Source organism: Microtus pennsylvanicus, chromosome X (assembly GCF_037038515.1).
Source record: "Microtus pennsylvanicus isolate mMicPen1 chromosome X, mMicPen1.hap1, whole genome shotgun sequence".
Classification (NCBI taxonomy): Eukaryota; Metazoa; Chordata; class Mammalia; order Rodentia; family Cricetidae; genus Microtus; species Microtus pennsylvanicus.
In genome coordinates, this window is record NC_134601.1 from 80,594,229 (window position 1) to 80,604,571 (window position 10,343).

The following is a 10,343-nucleotide window of genomic DNA, read 5'->3' on the forward strand; positions in this document are numbered from 1 at the left end:
TCCAGTGTCCATTTTGACAGTTCATGGAATTCATTTGTTTGATTGATTGTTTAAACTAGACTGGACTCACAAAAGCCTAGATAATGAATAGTTATTTGAAACAAGAAAGTGTTTCATTTAGAAATCAAAGCAGATTAGAACTATTTCAGACGAGGGAGAAACCATGATATTTTGGTGCAAAAGAGAAAGCTCAAAATTGCCATAGCCAGCACTAAGATGACAGCAAATAATAATCTCAGAATTATGTGCTCTCAGATTCAAAACACTTTAACAAACCTCCACTGGTTAACAGTGAGAAAGAGAAAAGTAATACTTCGTTCTCCGTGTTAAGAACTTTAGCAAATACAAACAGGTAAACTTCCACTTTTTCTTGAAAATTTGACATTTTATTTTTTCTTGTCTTGTGAGGAATGTGTTCAACTAAAAAATAGTTATCTGTTAGTTACTCTCTTAGGGTTTTTTTTATATTGGTTTGAAAAGACACCATGACTATGAAAACTCTTACAAAGAAAGGGGCTTAGCTTACAGTTTCAGAAGTTCAGTACCATATCATGACAAGGAGCACAGGTAGACATGGTGGTAGCTACATCTTGACCAAAAGGCAGCAAGAAGTCAACTGACTGTCACACTAAGGGAAACTTAAGCAAAAGAGACATCAAAGCCCACCCCCACAGTGACACACTTCCTCTAGCAAGGCCATACGTCCTAATGGTGCCACTCCATATGGGGGTCATTTTCTTTCAAACCACAACAGTTATCCACAAAATTTTACCCAGCTTGTAAACTAAATACATTTGAGATTGATGTACAGTGGCATGTCTTAAGTTAAGAATAATGAAACTAAATAAACTGAGACCTGATTTCATAAGCCTATCAATTGTACATCTAGAGACCCAGCTGAGGCATGTGAGGCACACATCATCTTTTCTGTTCTTTAAAATTTAAGAAGAAAAATTTGGTCATGGGCTTCTTTCTTTTAATTAAAGTCAAAACCACAATCATGAAATCTAGTCTCCAGCTGGTCAAGCATAAGATGCCTCTGAATAGAATATAGACCCACATATTTGTTAAAGTCAGCTGGACTGGGACTGATGGAGCATGAGATCAAACCGGACTCTCTGAACGTGGCAGACAATGAAGGCTGACTGAGAAGCCAAGGACAATAGCACTGGGTTTTGATCCTACAGCATGTACTGGCTTTGTGGGAGCCTAGTCTGTTTGGATGCTCACCTTCCTAGACCTGGATGGAGGGGGGAGGACCTTGGACTTCCCACAGGGCAGGGAACCCTGACTGCTCTTTGGACTGGAGAAGGAGGAGGAGGGGATAGGGAGAGGGGAGGGAAATGAGAGGAGGGGAGGAGGTGGAAATTTTTTATTAAAAATAAATAAATAAAAAATATAAAAATAAAGATGATAAAGAAAATCATTGCTGACCATCTGCAAGCAAAAGTAAAAATATGTCCCGAAAAATCAAGTGGCTATGGAAATATTTTTAAAAGTCAGAATCCTATTTTGTATTTAAATTGATATCCAATATTATCTGAGAGCTTACTTGTTCAAATCACCAAACCATCAAGTCCATGATGTGGAAAAATTCTTAGGACTTGAAACCATATGTTATTTTTTGACACACTATCTATCTATGGGCTAATAATTTTACAATATAAATAATTTTGAAAGAACAAGAACCATAATGTAAATAAAAAACTACATTTGTTGAAAATATAATTTGTGATAGAAAATATTACATTTGATCCTCATAAGACAGTGGTTTCACTTTGCATAAACCAAGGTATCTGAGGAGCCACGAAGTTGAATCAGTTATCCAAAATCATGACTAGTCAATGGTGGAAAGAAGATTCAGCCCAGATCTTCCTCCAGAGTTTAAGGTGTTAACTATCCACTCAAGTAACCAACATCTTGGAGTATAATTACACTTTCTTCTGTTTCCTGCTCCATGCTCTTTGGGAGCAGTTCTAAACAGAAAAAAAATACAGACACTGAATAATTGATTTAATTAAAATCTTTTCCCATTTCTATTTCTGTTTCCATTTTGGTGCTAGAGATGGTACAATGAAGCTTGTGTATGCTAAGCAAGCACTATACAGGAAGCTCCAAACCCAGCCTTAAAATGTAGGTGCATATTTTGTCTTTTTTAAATATATTATAAGCTTTTTATTGCAAGCATAATAATTGGACTCAGTGCCTTGCATAGTGGTCTATATCCTGTTTGTATTCTTTTGAAAGTCTGGGCTTCTTGTCAAGAGGTTAAGGACTTAGCCACAAATCAAATGTTAAACAAATTTGCTAGTTTTCTAAAGAATTTACTGGTTGCTGATGAGATAAAGGAAACAGGTCAAAGATAATTTATGGGCACATCCCTGGGGGGACTCCCCAGCTACTAGGAAATAACCATGAGATTATTTTTATAGCTATTTTCAGTTCACAAAGGCTTTAACATGAATTATCCTACTTTGATTCTCATCCTAGTGATGAAGTATCATTATTTCTCTTCTTAGTTTCACTCTATACAATTGGAAAAAGTGACAATTATATCATTTAAGTTATCATTTTATTTTTATTTTATGTGCACTGGTATTTTGCCTGCATGTATGTCTCTGTGAGGATGCCAAGTCCCCTGATGCTGGAGTTACAAAGAGTTGTGAGCTGTCATGTGAGTCCTGGGAATTAAACCCTGGTTCTCTGGAAGGGCACCCATGGCTCTTAACCACTGAACTATCTCTCCAGGTATTTATTATGTACTAAGTCACACCAAAATGGATACAATAAACCTTCTTTGACTCAAATGAATGCCTTTATTTTACCTTCATGCACTAGTTTTTACAAATAGTGCTTCAATAGTCCTTAAGCTACAATTAGAAAGAAGAGCAAAGACAGAGAAAGACAAATACAATTGGCAGCTGCTGGTTAACATAGTTCCAGACATAAAGAAGTTTCTCAGTCCCTTCCACTGTCAGTGTAATGTTCTCCATAATCCCAAGTCATCTCATTTCAAAACCTTATAACAAGTCATGTAACATTTGGAATGAAATAAGAAATTTAATAGGAAGATGAAGAATATTTTTTAAATGAAGAAATGTATCTGCACTGTCCTGCTGTGGGACAATGGTCTTTTATCCTATCACTTGTATTATTTTCTTAATAAAAACACTGATTAGCCAGTAGCTAAGCAGGAAGTATAGGCATAAAGACCAGGCAGGAAGTAGAGGTGGGGCAATGAGAATTCTGGGAAGAGGGAAGGTTCAGTCTTCAGTCGTGACCATGCCTCAGAGGAAGCAAGATTTGACTGCTTCACCAAAAAGGGTACCAAGCCACGTGGCTAACTCAGACAAGAATTATAGGCTAATGTAAGTTATAAGAATTAGTTAATAAGGAGCCTGAGCTAATGGGTCAGTTTGTAAATAATGTAGACCTCTGTGTGATTCTTTGGGACTTTATGGCTGCAGGACTGGGTGAGACAGAAAAACCTTGGTCAACAAATGGCACCCAACATGTGGACAACTGCATCCACATAAAGCCTGATAGAGCTTGGGAAGTTATTCTAGACAGAAAAAGAATAGAGTTAAGCATGGTTTCTTCTTAGCAACACTTTCTGGGGTGGGCCCTGGTTGCTAGAGGAAAGCACTCTCATTTAAGATAGGCTTCCTGACTCAGCTTTAGCTACAAAACTTTGAATCTCTTTTAAGAGATCCTGCCATGAAACACTTAAATGGTGTTGATGAAAAGCTGATTTCATGCTTTTGGGGGGTGGCAGGGACCTTGAAACACCATAGAATTGTGGTAATAAACATGGCTCCAGCCAGTACCTCTGCCTTGAGAGAAAAAAAGCTAACAAATGGGATAGATCCATCCATCAAAGCCACAGCTTTAATCCTAGCCATATTGCTTAGCTAATTAAAGACTCCTGTAGTCAGATAAAAAGAAATATATAGTAAAGGTATATTCAAAGGCAAATAAAACTCCTAAATGGTTTATAATGTGTTTAAAAATATATGTAGGCTTGGAAGACAAAGGAAAAGGGTAAAGTCCTTAAAATAAAAAAGAAAGAAAGAGAGTAGGTAGGTGTAGTGGCACACACCTTTAATACAAACACTTGAGAGGCACACACTTTGAGTTCAAGGTGTGGTGGCATACACCTTTAGTCCCAGCACTTGGGAAGCAAAGGCAGGCAGATCTCTGTGAGTTCAAGAACAGTCAGGTCTACAGAGTGAATTCCAGGACAGCCAAAGATACACAGAGAAACCTAGTCTCAAAAAACCAAAAGTAAATAAAAGAAATGGAGTTTAAAATAAAGCCACATAAAGATGGAAAATACACAGAGTGTCTGGATACTGTGTTTTATTGTGTGGTCTTTGAATTATTTGATGGTTGAGAAAGGAGCAACAGCTGCTAAAAGATATTTGTTTATAAATGCTGCTGAATTAATCCAAGACAGGTATTTTGGAAATAACTTGACTTCAAAATTGAAGTCAAAAGATATGTTACTTTGGAGAAAAGGGTTTGTTTTTGTTTCTACAGGAAACGAGAGGCTTTGGATTCATTCTGGGTTAAGAAAAATAAGGTTTGACCAAGGAAGACCTCCTGAGAAATCTCCAATAGGAGCGGACGGCCCAAATGTCTGAGTTATACATCCAGAACAGACTCAAGACTGCTGTCTGAGATGATTAAGCCTCACAGGATATTCCAGTCAGTCAGGACTTGATTAAATTCTAAATTTTGTAGGTCCCCATAAGATTATCAATGCCCCTAACCAGCAGAAAGTAGCCTAGAAAACTATACCCACATTCCTCTAAAATGAATTACGAATGCTTGCCTTTGTTTAGAATGTTGGTTACAAGATGTTATGGATAATGGTTTGGACGAAAATCTAAACAAAGGATATTAGATTCAGAATTCTTTTTTTTTTTTTTGAGGAGGGGAAGTGCTGTGGGACAATGGTCTTTTATCCTGTCACTTGTATTAATTTTAATTAAAATGCTGATTGGCCAGTAGCCAGGTAGGAAAGATGTATAGGCAGTGCAATGAGAATACTGGGAAGAGGGAAGTTTCAGTATTCAGTTGTGACCCAGCATCAGAGGAAGCAAGATTTGACTGCCTTGACAAAAAGGTACCAAGCCACATGACTAACTCAGACAAGAATTATGGGCTAACGTAAGTTATAAGAATTAGTTAATAAGGATCCTGAGATAATGGGCCAATCAGTTTATAACTTATGTAGACCTCTGTGTTATTCTTTGGTACTTAATGGCTGCAAGACTGGGTGGGACAGAATAACCTCAGTCAACACTGTCCTTTCTTGGCTCTTGTCTTTAGGAGAGAGAGAGAGAGAGAGAGAGAGAGAGAGAGAGAGAGAGAGAGAGAAATGAAGAGAGATAGGCAGACAGACAAACATAGTCTTGCTTCATTCAAACTTGGTATGTAGCTAAGGATGACCTTTAGCTCATTATGTTGCCTCTGCCTCCTGAGTGTTGAAGTTATAGATAAATGCCATAACACCTACACATGTGGTTCTGAGGATGAAACTTAAGGCTTTAAACATGCCAAGTAAACACTCTACCAATTCCATACTTTCATTGGTTGAATTTTAAATTCTGTGAAATAGGCATAACTGGTGATATTATCCTTTTTTTCTAATAAGAACACTAAGACTCACATAAAAGAAATAGTTTATCTAAGGATGAAAAACTCATTTTTGGAGAGCATGGACTTCATTTCATCTGCCATATAAAAACATTGAGCTAGATTTAGTCTGCAATCAGACATGTTAGCACTACAGCTAATTTTCATCATAGTTTACTCCATGGTTCTATCTACCTCCAGCATTCTATAGGAATGGAATCTATATGACTACAAATTCATGAGTTATGCCGGGCTGTGGTGGTGCATGCCTTTAATCCCAGCACTAGGGAGGCAGAGGCAGGTGGATAGCTGTGAGTTTGAGGCTAGCCTGTTCTACAAGAGCTGGTTCCAGGACAAGCTCCAAAGCTACATAGAAACCCTGTCTCAAAAACTAAAAAGAAATAATAATAATCATGAGTTACAGTATAAATCAAATCCAGATCCAAGTTCTCTATCTCCTAAACCTACCTGCTGATTCACCGTGGGAATCATACTTTAAAATCATAACATTTTCTCTCCACATCCCCTTAATGAGCCATTTTTCCAGGAGAATAAGCTTCCCAGTTCCTCTAGCCCATCCTTTAATAATCCAGAGCCTGATTTTTACATACAATTTCCCCCACTTAGAGTGGGTGACATTCCCTGTGAAAGTTAGTACTGTTTCTTCTCTTCAGAGAAGTCTGAGTTAAAGTCATCTGAGAGGACCTTTGCCATAAATCACATAAAAAAAGAATAAGTAAGTAATGCCAAGTCACTTTAAATGTCAAGATATTTGAAGAGCTCCAGACTTAAACTCTCCTAAAATAACTCTAGCAGACTTCCGTTATAGCATCACGTTTACTGGGAATTGATAGCAAATTACTAGGAATTTAAGTGGTTGTCAGGCAGATAATCCCTCTAGCTAATGAAAAGCCCCTAGTCATTAGGAGGTCTTTGGCTAATCCCATTCCTACAATCACCAGTTTGGAGCAAAGGCTAAGATGAAAGCAAGTCCAGCTGGCCCTGTGCTGGCTAGTTTTATGTCAACTTGACACAAAACTAGAGTAATTTGAGATGAGGAAACCTCAATTAAGAAAGTGCTTCCATAACACTGAGGTATATGCAAGCCCGTACGATTTTTTTTAATTAGTGCTTGATGTGGGATGGACCAGCCCATTGTGGGTGGTGCCATCCCTGGGCTAGTGGTCCTGGGTCTATAAGAAAACAGACTGAGAGAGACATGGGGAGCAAGCCAGTAAGCAGGTTCTATTTTGCATAACTTGTTCTTTGTATTACAATGTGTATTTATTCCTTTGGGTCTATCAGGGAAGAGAGAAAAGAACTATACAAAGGACCTCCCTCATGCTAATCAAATACCTTCCTCCATCATAATCTTCAAAGTCCATGCAAACTCCACTTTGAGTAGTGTTCACAGATATGCACTAAGAAATAAATACATAGTGGGTTGAAATAAAATTGTTTACTCTTGATCTGGATTCTTTGGGAAAATTTGTCAATTACTTACATATAACCTTATACTAGTGATGTCTTCTACCACAAACCAGGTATTAGTTATAATACTTGTTCAAAATCATGATTTTAAAATACAGTAGTCACATCCACATGTAGCTATGCTACTGATCACCTGAAGTGTAGCTAGGAGCATGAAGAATGGGTTTTTGTGTTTTATTAACTTAAATTCAAGTTTATATATCTACATGTGGCTAGAATAGAAAAATGTATGGAGAATTAGCTTAGATGATCAGCATCATCTGTCCTAAGTTGTTTATGCTATTCTGTTCTTCAGGATTTTCAGTTTCACTCTAATGCAGTCACACTGCCCTTAACTCACTAGAAATAACAACTCAACACTGCTTTGTACTTATAGGTTAGTTCCTGTAGGAGAAAGAATAAATTAATTGCAGGAGACCATGTTTCAAAAGCCAGACTAACTTGTTCTCCATTTTCTGTAAACAAAGCATAAATGCATTATGCCTTTCCAATGTGTGTGTGTGTGTGTGTGTGTGTGTGTGTGTGTGTGTGTGTGTGAGGAAATCTGTTGGTAAACTTACAGGACAAGCAACCAGGAAAGCTAACTAAATTGTAAGTGGCTGGAGAGAAGTGTGTACAGACATCTTTTATATTCTTCATAGTATGAGTGTATATGAATTTCTCAGATTCTTTCTGTCCCTTTAATTTTCATTAGTTTATTTGGTTCTGTTTTTTATCCTTGTTTGTCTTTTTATTTGCCTCTGTTTTCTTAAGAGAGGGAGAAGGAAGGAATGGAGATGGAAGCACAGGGGATTATGGGGGATCTGGGAGGAGATGGGGAGCAGAAACTGTCATCACAATATATTGCATAAAAATAACTTTATGATAAAAATAAAGTTTTTAAAGGTGAGCCCATAGGGGACATCCTGTGAGAGCCTCTTTTCCTTTGGCCTAGTTTCTTCTCTGCAATATGAGAAAGCTGAATTGCATTATTTATGAAACAAACTAACCAAAGCAATGAGCTCACACCTAGAGAAATCAATAATAAAACAGGTGTGTCATGTCTGTTTGAATTAAAATTAATATGAAATCTAAGGCCCCTTTCATTTTAAGACCCCTTTTTAGCTCTGAGTTTGTGTAATCTCCATAGAAGATCTGGTGGCTTACAGTTATTATGTGAATACCACATACTGAAAAGCCTTTAACCTTCTACCCAAGTAGTCCTTTACTAACACAGATTTCCTCATAAACACATATGCAAGTCCCCATTTTCTTCGGCACTTCCTACTTGGTCTTCTCTACCATTTTTTAAAGTCAAAACGAAAAAGATCTAGGAAAATTGTAATGGAAAAGTTAAAAATGCTTCAGGATCCCCCGTGGCAGCACATAGCAGAAATGCTGCAGGTCCCCAAGCAGTGGCAGCAGGCAGCCGACCCTGAGAGCAGCCAGTCCCAGGCAAAGACAGCTGCCGGTTCTGGAGCAGTGGCTGGTCCAGGACAGGGAGACACATGGCAGCGGTGGTGGGCGAGAGACAGAGACATGGATAAGCATGCCATGCAGAGTGAGGTTGAATACTTATTTAGTCGTTACAGAAGGGAGGGAAGAAGAGCAGAGAGAGGGAAAGAGAGAGAGGGAGAGAGGGAGGGAGGGAGAGAGGGAGGGAGAGAGAGAGAGAGAGAGAGAGAGAGAGAGAGAGAGAGAGAGAGAGAGAGGAGAGAAGGGAGAGACAGAAGCTGCCTCTCCAAGAGGGAAACAGAAAAGAGAGAGAGACTAAGGCTGCAAGCAGGAAGGAAGATCTGCCTGCCTCAGCCAATGGGGGAGGGAGAAGGCGTGGCTACACTCGGGGATCTGCAGCTGACCCTGCCTGGGACTGACTGCTTTCAGGGCCTGCTGCCTGCCGCCACATGGCCCACTACCACTGCTTGGGGACCTGCAGCGTTTCTGCTGCCTGCTGCCACAGGGATCCTGCAGAATTTTTAATTTTCCATTACAAAAAATGTGAAAAGGTAGGGAGATAACAGCAGAGAAGGGTCAATTTGCCCAATTCACCATTTTCAGACAGCGTGGGGAGATAGATGTGATGAAATTGAATGGAGAAGAAAATGAAGGATTTTTGAGGGGAAGAAAGGAGAAGTGGAACATAGTCAATTATAGAGAACATGGTAGGAGTCAAGCAGCTATATAAGACCCCATGGAGCTGAATGTAACACTGTTTTTCTCATCACTCAGAAACAGAAAAGTGAACAAGTAGGGGAGCACCCTCCAATGGGGCTATTTTACAGCTCTTTTCTTTACTATCTAAATATAAATCCCCTCTACCGTAAGTCGACATGTCTGTAAATGACTCACACTAGAGGAAAAGTAAAAGTTCATATTTTGTGTCTCTTACAAACTTCCTTATAGATCTCTGGGGAGCCCAACTATACTGAAGAAGTACTAATGGAAATACCAGTTAGTAAACTTCCCCAAAATAGGATTAGAGTCTGGTCTTGAATCCAAATATTATCGTGTCTTTTAAGTGTACTTGGATGACCTTTTCTCCCAATCATCATCATTGCCACTACGTGCAAAGATTCTAGGGAAGAGAATGAAGAGTGATGATAAAGTGATTATAAAGACTATGAGTACTATAAGAATCGCTATAAAATCACTTTGCTACCTAAAGAGACAAAATTGGAGTGATTTTTTTTCTTGAGGCCCATTAAAGGCCAGAATGCTATTGTTGAACCATTATCTGACAATTTACAAATCCTTCAAACTAGTTATTAATAATGAGGGTATGCTTACAAAGTGTATATGTATACTTGTTATTAATAATGAGGGTATGTTTAATATATATAATATTTAATATATATAGTATATATATTATATCCCAACACAGAATTTTCATAGGAAAATTCAATGTATTTTATTTACCCAGTTTACTTTATAGTCTTATCAATTTGTTTCCAATATCAAAATTTGGTCTCAGGCTCTTATGAGCACACACTAGATTGGCATATCCATTTTCTCCTAGGACATAAGGCAACAAAAATTAATGAGCTTTTAAATTTTTTTATAGAATTGCAAATGTCATGAAGAAGGGAAGCACACACAGAGAGGGAGGGAGGGAGGGAGGGAGGGAGGGAGGGAGGGAGGGAGGGAGGGAGGGAGGGAGGGTGGAAGGAGGAAGGGTGAGAGAGAAAGAAAGAGAGAAGGGAAATATATCTTATCTTAAGATCGAGTTTCACATA